This window comes from Procambarus clarkii, chromosome 45, assembly GCF_040958095.1.
Source record: "Procambarus clarkii isolate CNS0578487 chromosome 45, FALCON_Pclarkii_2.0, whole genome shotgun sequence".
Lineage (NCBI taxonomy): Eukaryota > Metazoa > Arthropoda > Malacostraca > Decapoda > Cambaridae > Procambarus > Procambarus clarkii.
Window position 1 is genome coordinate 36160311 of NC_091194.1, and position 10553 is coordinate 36170863.

General features: G+C 37.6%; 1 long non-coding RNA gene across 1 annotated transcript; it reads left to right on the forward strand.

Annotated features, from left to right (window-relative positions):
• The first annotated feature begins 838 nt into the window (after positions 1-838).
• LOC138350376 (uncharacterized) lies at positions 839-7314 on the forward strand. The gene is made up of 3 exons (XR_011222068.1): positions 839-868; positions 3667-3744; positions 7207-7314. It is a non-coding gene; the product is annotated as an uncharacterized lncRNA (long non-coding RNA).
• The last annotated feature ends 3239 nt before the right edge of the window (positions 7315-10553 follow it).

Sequence of the window (10553 nt, forward strand, 5' to 3'; positions counted from 1 at the left end):
ATAAGTTTAGATTTAGGAAAGACTTGGGTAAATACTGGGTCAGTAACAGGGTTGTTGATTTGTGGAATTTTTCTTAACTTATAAATTTATCTTTATTTATCTTAAACTGGTTGGGAGAGGTACAGTTTTTAACATAATTGGGAAGGTCATTCCACATTCGAGGTCCCTTGATTTGTAAAGCATTTCTAGTTTGACTAAGTCGTACTCTTGGAATATCAAATAGGTATTTGTTTCTGGTGTGGTGCTCATGGGATCTGTTACAACCTTCTAGGAAGCTTTTAGGGTCAGGATTGACATTACAGTGCAGCGTTTTATATATATAAAATACACATGAGAGTATGTGCAGGGACTTAATATCTAACATATTCAGAGATTTGAGTAAGGGGTCCATATATACTGCCCGGTAGCCTGAAATGCTATATGCCTACTATATTGGCTTTAGGTATTGTATGCACTAGCTCTATCTATAAATCCAACATTATGTTTGTAAATCAACTATGTATGTACTTTCCTGAATAAAATTGACTTTACTGTACACTTATATGCTCTGTGGATTTGTTATCCCCTATCGTTTGGGAGAAAAAAAATGACTAATACGTTCGGCGAATGACTTTGACTTCAACTTCACTTTGACTTCGTTCATGTCATCGTATTTTCCGTAATATATAAAGGTTATGACAATGCAATTATATTATTGTGTGCAAATAAGTTGGAAATTTCATGTACCCTAAAAATAGTAAAATAAAGAATAAGAATAATTAAATAATTGTTGTAGTAAATTGTCACATGTTCATCATACGCAAACGAACACACAGTTTGGAGCGTCAGTACAACAAGATCGCCGCCATTTTAAAACACGGCTTCGAATGTAAATAATGTTTTTCTCGTACTAACACTGTATTATGCAATAGATTAGGTCTTGAATTCACAAATTTAGTTGTTACATCTGACAGAGTATGTTAGACTGTGTAATGCTGGTCCATGTTGACGTATTTGTGGGCTTGGTTGGTTTAAATGTGATGGCACCCCAATAAGGGCACCCCACAACTGCTGCATATTCTAGCTTTGGACTAGCAAAAGTGGTGAACAATTTCTTTAGTATTTCGCCATCCATGTATTTAAAAGCAATTCTGAAGTTGGAATGCATGGCATAGGCTCCTCACACAATGTTCTTTATGTGGTCCTCAGGTGATAGTTTTCTATTTAGAACCACCCCTAGATCTCTTTCTTTATCAGAATTCCTTAAAGATTTCTCACATGGTTTTCCTAATGATAGATTGTGGGCTGTAAGGGACAGGTTTGATGTATGGATTAGTTGATAGAAGTTCCAGTCCACCTGTAGACAGGGATCTCACATCAGCTTGTATATTATACAAGGATAAGATTTGATAAATTCAGTTATTTGACTGAACACTGGCTCTGTTTAAATCAGAGATTTAAACATACATAGTCTAACCTAGCTCCTTTCTTTTTTACCTAGCTTTTACCTAGCCTAACCTAGCTTTTTTTTCCCAAGCTGGTCTATGGCGTGTATGTTAAATAAACCAAATTTTTCACTTTTGACAATTGAGCACCTGCTACATCCAGATTCTAGGGAGGAAAGGAATATAATATAATATCTAATATATCTATCTGTGTGAAATAGATTAAATCCATTTATTTGATATTCAGCTAATAGTTCTGTATTTTCTACATTCATCCATGTTTTGGTAAGTGCAATAATATGTATTGTTTCATTGCAGATTAGAGATTCAAGATAGTTCTAGATTTCTGAAGTACTGAAACGCGCGACATACAGGCTTGGTGGATCTAGGTGCAAGGTAAAATTATTTACATTTACTTGTTTTGTATTTATATGCGTATATGCATTTATATGCATTATTCTATAGAATAATAGATCTCGTAATAATTTTGCAAAAATAGTGGCATTTACTATTTTTAAAAGATTATTAAAAAATTTACTGATATGGTGCATTCGGAAGACAAACCCAATTTTTCACTTTTGACAATTGAGCTCGGGTGCAGGGGGGGGGGTGGGTTGTGTAAAAGCCTGGTTTGTGCCTCGGAGAGGCTATGGGATCCAGTAAGATCGTCCTTCCTTTCCTCCCTAGAATCTGGATGTAGCAGGTGCTCAATTGTCAAAAGTGAAAAATTGGGTTTGTCTTCCGAATGCACCATATCAGTAAATTTTTAAATAATCTTTTAAAAATAGTAAATGCCACTATTTTTGCAAAATTATTACGAGATCTATTATTCTAATAAGGGTTTGATAAAATACAGTAGACTGCCTACTGGTTTTACCTGTAATAAGGTTTGATACAGATGATTATCCGTTCAAGGGGATTAAATAGCCGTTCTATGGCCCCAGGGTTTTCTCAAATTTTCTTTCATAGCCGGTCTATGGCCCCTGGGTTTTACAAACTTTTTTTCCCAAGCCGGTCTATGGCCCCTGGGTTTTACGAATTTTTTTTTCCCAAGCCGGTCTATGGCGTGTATGTTAAATAAACCAAATTTTTCACTTTTGACAATTGAGCACCTGCTACATTCAGATTCTAGGGAGGAAAGGAATATAATATAATATCTAATATATCTATCTGTGTGAAATAGATTAAATCCATTTATTTGATATTCAGCTAATAGTTCTGTATTTTCTACATTCATCCATGTTTTGGTAAGTGCAATAATATGTATTGTTTCATTGCAGATTAGAGATTCAAGATAGTTCTAGATTTCCGAAGTACTGAAACGCGCGCCATACAGGCTTGGTGGATCTAGGTGCAAGGTAAAATTATTTACATTTACTTGTTTTGTATTTATATGCATATATGCATTTATATGCATTATTCTATAGAATAATAGATCTCGTAATAATTTTGCAAAAATAGTGGCATTTACTATTTTTAAAAGATTATTAAAAAATTTACTGATATGGTGCATTCGGAAGACAAACCCAATTTTTCACTTTTGACAATTGAGCTCGGGTGCAGGGGGGGCGGGGGGTTGTGTAAAAGCCTGGTTTGTGCCTCGGAGAGGCTATGGGATCCAGTAAGATCGTCCTTCCTTTCCTCCCTAGAATCTGGATGTAGCAGGTGCTCAATTGTCAAAAGTGAAAAATTGGGTTTGTCTTCCGAATGCACCATATCAGTAAATTTTTTAATAATCTTTTAAAAATAGTAAATGCCACTATTTTTGCAAAATTATTACGAGATCTATTATTCTAATAAGGGTTTGATAAAATACAGTAGACTGCCTACTGGTTTTACCTGTAATAAGGTTTGATACAGATGATTATCCGTTCAAGGGGATTAAATAGCCGTTCTATGGCTCCAGGGTTTTCTCAAATTTTCTTTCATAGCCGGTCTATGGCCCCTGGGTTTTACGAACTTTTTTTCCCAAGCCGGTCTATGGCCCCTGGGTTTTACGAACTTTTTTTTCCCAAGCCGGTCTATGGCGTGTATGTTAAATAAACCAAATTTTTCACTTTTGACAATTGAGCACCTGCTACATCCAGATTCTAGGGAGGAAAGGAATATAATATAATATCTAATATATCTATCTGTGTGAAATAGATTAAATCCATTTATTTGATATTCAGCTAATAGTTCTGTATTTTCTACATTCATCCATGTTTTGGTAAGTGCAATAATATGTATTGTTTCATTGCAGATTAGAGATTCAAGATAGTTCTAGATTTCCGAAGTACTGAAACGCGCGCCATACAGGCTTGGTGGATCTAGGTGCAAGGTAAAATTACTTACATTTATTTGTTTTGTATTTATATGCATATATGCATTTATATGCATTATTCTATAGAATAATAGATCTCGTAATAATTTTGCAAAAATAGTGGCATTTACTATTTTTAAAAGATTATTAAAAAATTTACTGATATGGTGCATTCGGAAGACAAACCCAATTTTTCACTTTTGACAATTGAGCTCGGGTGCAGGGGGGGGGGGGGTTTGTGTAAAAGCCTGGTTTGTGCCTCGGAGAGGCTATGGGATCCAGTAAGTTCAGTAGAACTTCGGTTTCAACCCTTTTACCCTGTTGTAGCTCAGTCGATTAAGGCAGTGTCTGGGATGCTCCCGGACGCAGGTTCGAATCCTCGTCATGGCCCTTGTGGATTTGTTCATTTGATGCATCACGTTATTGTGATCTGTGTGTGTAATTCTTCACTTGCTACAGCAACAGGAATGTGTGTGTATGTATTTGTGTTGTTGAATATGACCGAAAGTGTAAGATTAATGATTCTAACACAAATCGTCTGAATATTTGTTTTTCTTCACTGTCGAGAGTAGTTAAAAAAATTTACTTGAGTTTATTTTCACACTTTATTTATGGTCCTTAAGTCCCTCTCCTTAATGCTGCTGCTGTTTCTCGCATCTTTGCATCGCTTGTATGTTTGGGGGTTTGGCCTCTTGCTATATATTGATTCCATTTGTGTGTGTTTGGGTCTCAGGCCCTCTCGCAATTTCTGTTGAACAAACCCCTTTCCTAGTTCTGCATCTCTCCTTTGGTACAAATTTTGTTGTGCTTTTATCATATATTTCACAAAATTTGACATACATTTCATTTACTTCATGTCCTATCAGCAAGTGTTTGTCAAATTCTTTAAGGAAAGTTTATCATCCTGATTGCAGATCTCTAGTGCTATTATGTCAACTTCTTGTGGATTCGAAATCTTTATTTAATTTACCTTTAGGTGTTCTTTCACCAGCACAGCAACACTGTACCTCTCCCAACCAGTTTAAGATAAAAACTAAGTACTAACTAATTAACTCAATGTAACCTACCTTACCCCCAAAATGTCAACCCATGTCTTCTATTTTAAACAATGCTGTTTTGTTGACCAAATTGTATTTTTGTTTTTTTCTGCAATGTTTCCCCCCCCCCCCCCCACCACTCTACCACCACATTGAGTTTAGTAGCTCTGTGCACGTCAGGTGCTGTTTAATATACAGACCTACTCCTCCATTTAACCTAGTTTCTCTATCACATCTATATCACTTTGTGCTTTAGGCCTGGTGAAGCTTGGTCCACCAGGCTGTTGTTTGGAGTGGCCCACAGATCCACATACAGTCTGCATATGATATACAGTCTGTTGATCAATTGAACTACAGTAGTTAGTTTTTATCATCCGAATGCACCAATATGTGTTCATTCTTCCCAGATGAAGGAACTAGGTAATATTCATCATCTGAATGCACCATCTGAAGCTTTAACACACTCATGATACACGAGAGGTTTAAAAATTGTTAAAACTTTTAAAACTTTTTGACCTATGTATTTAAAAGCAATTCTAAAGTTAAAAAGTGTAGCATAGGCCCCTCGCAGAATGTTCTTAATATGATCCTCAGGTTATAGTTTTCTATCTAAAACCACCCCCTAGATCTCTTTCTTGATCAGAGTTCTTTATAGATCTCTGTGGCTCGATCATAGAAACTAAGTAAATTCGTTACACTGGACCTTCCAGATCGAATACCATGCTGACAGTCTGATATATCATTCAGTACGTCTGCATCTGAAATTGAGCAATACCGGATTTATTATTTGGTTTTATAAATTTTATACTTATAATCTTAACTTATTTCAGAGACCACGAGTAATCTGGGCTTCGAACTCAACAGAAAAGCCTTCCGTAGACCTGCTTCTTTGCTACATAATAGACAAAATTTAGTAAGTATTGATTTATTATGTGTTTGTTTATTTATTTTTTTTTTCTTTATATACAAGAAGGTACATTGGGGGAGAGTACAATGACTTGAAGTTATACATTCTTGTAAAGCAACTAGCACTCATAGCGTTTCGGGCAGATCTAAGTATAGACCAAGGAACTTACCATCTTTTTTATTTCTGATGTTAACATTGTGTAACTGTAGATGAATTGCATTTATTGATTTGCTCCCAAGTAAGATGTTGTAGGTCCTTTCTATATTTAGTGGGAGTTTGTTGGTTGACATTAATAAGTGGAATTTTTTTTAATTTATTGTTTACATCATTATTGTGTTGTGTTGTGTTGTTTTGGTAGTGATGTGCAATGTGTTGTTTGGGTAGTGATTCGTCCAGTTCTGGTAGTAGTGCGGTTGTTGTGTGGTGTAGTACTTGTGTGCTTGTTAATGACTTGTATTCCAGTCTTGTGGGTATCTCCTTTCCCCTACGGGCCAACTGCTTTGTTCTTACCTAGCATTTTGCTTTGTTTGGGTATGAATGTTTGTGTGCCGTATATTTTGCAAAATTTGCCATATATCTCATTATTTACTCCTCTGCCTAGCAACAAGTCTGTCTAATTATACTCATTAACTGTTTTTCAAAGTTCCCCATAGTGTCCTTTATTGAAATCGAGTTCATGAACCGTTTCAATGTTCTTTTTTTCTTCTAGATTATATCTTAAAGTATATTTAAATGTTATTGTTATTATTGTTATTAAATGTTATTGTGACATTGCATTGCAATTGAGCTATGTTGTTTACCATACCGTTCATTTCGTGAGTATAAGTATAGATGCCACACTTGTGACAGGTAAAACCATGCCTTTTTTGAAAAACAGCACCGTCTGTTGCACGTAAGAGCAACCCACACTATATTATGTTGCGATATTATTTCAATATTTCCGATTGCATTGATAATTTGAATTTTCATAGATTTCAATTTATTTTCATTTCGATTTAATAATTTTGTGTGACATTGCATTGAAATTGAGCTGTGTTGTTTACCATACTGTTCATTTCATGAGTATAGTTTATTTTTTTATTTTTTTCATTTCATTTTTTTAGCTGTTCTTATTTTTCAGTGATGGGAATATCAGATCATTTGATGTTCCCAATTTTCTGATGGAAGCATCAGACCATTATAGAATGCATCGGATGAGGTAGTTTGGAATGGTGGGGAGGACGAGAGGGGGGATGGTGGGGAAGACGAGGGGACAGAGGAGAGGGTAATGGTGGGGAGGACGAGGGGACTGGGGAGTTGGGGATGGTGGGGACAGGGGAATGCTGGGGAGGACAAAGGGACAGGTGAATGGGAGATGGTGGGGGAGGAAGAAGGACAGGGGAGGGGAAAATGGTAAGGAGGACGATGGGACAGGGAAGTGGGAATAGTGGGGATGATGTGGGGACGGGGAAGTGGGAAGGACGAGAGGACTGTGGAATGGGGAATGGCAAAGTGAATTATAATTATATATATTAATTAATTCTTATAAATTTCCAGAAGCCTGTATCAACACCCACACTAATGCAACTGAAAGAGATGTTGAGACAAGTATTGCTGATATGTTGAAGAACGCCCCAAACAAACTCGGTGGAAACAGATACAAGGTAAAGTTTGCCAATTTGCTGTAGTCTAATTCAATTTCTTTTTAGTAATCTTTGAGAACATTTATGCTATGAATAAGATAAAATAATGTAACTGATTTTGACTAAATATGTAGATATATTTAATTTTCTGAGCACTAATAATGAAAGAAAACCAAAATAAGAGGTGGCTACTATCTCTAATAATGGGCTGGAATAATGCAGGATATAATAATATATATATATATATAAATATGACAATGTCAGACCACGGAGGAAGAATGAAACAGGAATTTCCTTAAGTACTTTTGTATATTAAATACATCTTCAGAAGGTCCTTCTGAAGATGTATTTAATATACGAAAGTACTTAAGGAAATTCCTGTTTCATTCTTCCTCCGTGGTCTGACATTGTCACATTCTTAATCACGTGTTTATTTTCGTGATATACACACATATATATAAATATATATATATATATATATATATATATATATATATATATATATATATATATATATATATATATATATATATATATATTTATATATATTTATTTTTATAAATATATATATGATATATAGATTCTATATAGATTCTATTCTATTATTCTATTCTATTCTATTCTATAGTTTTATATAGATTCTTGTTTTAGTTTTTTTTTCTATAATATGGAAACAGTTTTTAATTAATAAATTAAATATTATATAATAAAATAATGTATTATTGAAAACAATTAGTAACAAACAATATTTCATTACAGGGTGGTGAAGCAAGAAGACATGTGCATCACACAGCAGACTTGGATATGACGAAGAATGAAAATGGCTAATGTCTATATAGAAGAATCTATATGTGTCTATATATAGACACATATAGATTCCTATATATAACCTATATATATATATGTGTGTATATATATTATAATATATATATATATATATATATATATATATATATATATATATATATATATATATATATATATATATATATTATATATATATATATAATATATATATATATATTATATATATATATATATATATATATATATATATATATATATATATATATTATATATTGTTGTTTCAGGTTAAATAGTTCACTGTTGATGGTTTGCTTGAGTTGGATAGGGATGTCGTACTGGGTCCATTTGTTTAACAGATGCTCCGCCTGCTCTATAAAGGTTTGGAGGGCTTCCTTCTTCTTGTTTAGTTGATGCCGAATGAGCTCTTGCCTATACCTATAGGTAAACTCTGTATTGCGAAACAAAACAATTACAGCAATCAACGCAAAGAAAGGTAGTGTGCATTTCAATAAACTTCAAGGCGACTATGGCTTAGGATATGCCTACGGCAATGTTAAGACGCATAAACCAGGTAACCCACTACGCCCTATAATCAGCCAAATACCAACCCCAACTTATCACCTGGCAAAGAAACTCAATGAACTCCTAACTCCATACACTCCAAGTAAGTTTAGTCTACAATCATCAGCAGATTTCCTAGAATTGATCAAATCTACCCAGCCCGATGGAATCATCGCTTCCCTGGACGTTGAATCCCTTTTTACGAACGTCCCAGTCGACACAACCATAGGAATGATACTGGACAGAGTATACAGAGACGAGAGCACCCCCAAATTAGACATACCTGAGCCACACTTGAAAAGTCTTCTCGAAGCATGTACAAAGGAAGCCCCTTTCATCAGTCCACAAGGAGACATGTATTTACAAATAGACGGAGTAGCAATGGGCTCCCCCTTAGGAGTTTTATTTGCTAATTTTTATATGGGAACCATCGAAGATAGGGTCTTCAGTAGCAGACAAAAACCAACTGTATACTGCCGTTATGTAGATGACATATTCGTAATAGTAAAAGACTCAGATGAACTAATTGACCTAAAAAGACACCTAGAGAGAGAGTCAGTACTCCGATTTACACATGAAAATAGTCCCCCTCCCCGCTCAGCTCGTTGTCGCCGTGTGGGGGCTTAGTGGGCGGCTGCCGGAGTGTGATGCTCCTTGGGACAGTCCTCTGTCCTTTTCTAGCCTTGTGCTCCTGCTGCCGTCCTCTCCAATTCTGCTGGGCATCTTTTCCTTTTCCTTCTGTTTCGTTTTTCTCCCCCCTCTTCTCCTATCTGCTTGCCGTTTCCTACCGACCTTTTGCTCGTTCTGGTTCTTCCCTTGGACTTCTTCTCTTTTGACGCCCGGGTGCTTGAGGAGGCATACTCATGCACCCGTAGAACTGCAGTACCCGACGTCGAGAGCGAGGGGAACCTTTTATTGTCAATCCCCACTTCGTCACTGAACCCGATCTCGACGGACTGTCGGTTTCTTAAGGTGGCGTTTGTGGGGCGTATACTCGCGACGCACCCCTAGGAGGCCCCGACAAGATCGGCGATAGCTTCTTGTTGGGTGTCCTGCCTCTAATTGTGGCTCCATGGTGGGTGTGGGGGCACATTCGTGAGTGAATTCTTTCTCTCGTCAAGATGATTACCCCTGCTTCGGCTTCTTCTGGTTTACCTTCTCAGGCTCGTGGGGTGGGCGACCAAGCCCCCGAGTCGGTCCGTATTGGAAGACCGGGCTCTGTAGCCTCCGCTGCATTGGGCCCCGACCTTGCTCCTCCTTTGGCCTCTCTGACTCCTTCCTCTGGCTCCCCTCCCTCCTCTGTGGTTGGGTCGAGCCCCAAGCCCCCAGTGGTGACTACCTCGTCCCCTGGCGCGGCTCCTTCTCTAGTTGTAACTACTGCGCCTTTTAACCCCTCTCTCTCTGGGGGTTCTCACCGCCGCCCTCGTCACGGCCGCCCTCACTCGATTCCTTCCAGTTCTGCTACCTATCAAGCCTTGTTTGGTCCCGCTTCGTGGGCCAAATATTTTGATCTCCTCCCTCTTGATTCTGCGCCTCCTGACGATTTCTCCCTCCATCGACATCTCATTGATTCCGTGGATGCCTCCATTACTTTCAACCCCACTCGTCTCGGTACACGTGTCGTTGCTGCTCCTTCTCAGGATGCTGCTTCCCGCTTGGCTGCCTTATCCTGCCTTGGCGAGACCCCCGTTCGGGTCTCGAAGAACGTTCAGTTGAATGCCAGTGTTGGCACTATTTTGCTCCCGCCCCATGTTGCGACCGGTGTTCGGGACCTGCGCGACTGCCACGACGATATTCGACATATCCTCGCTGCCCAGGGCCACTCTATTCTCCAGGTGGACACGTTTACTCGTCCCCCTCGTGGTAGTCGCCGTCAACCCCTCCAGGTTGTGA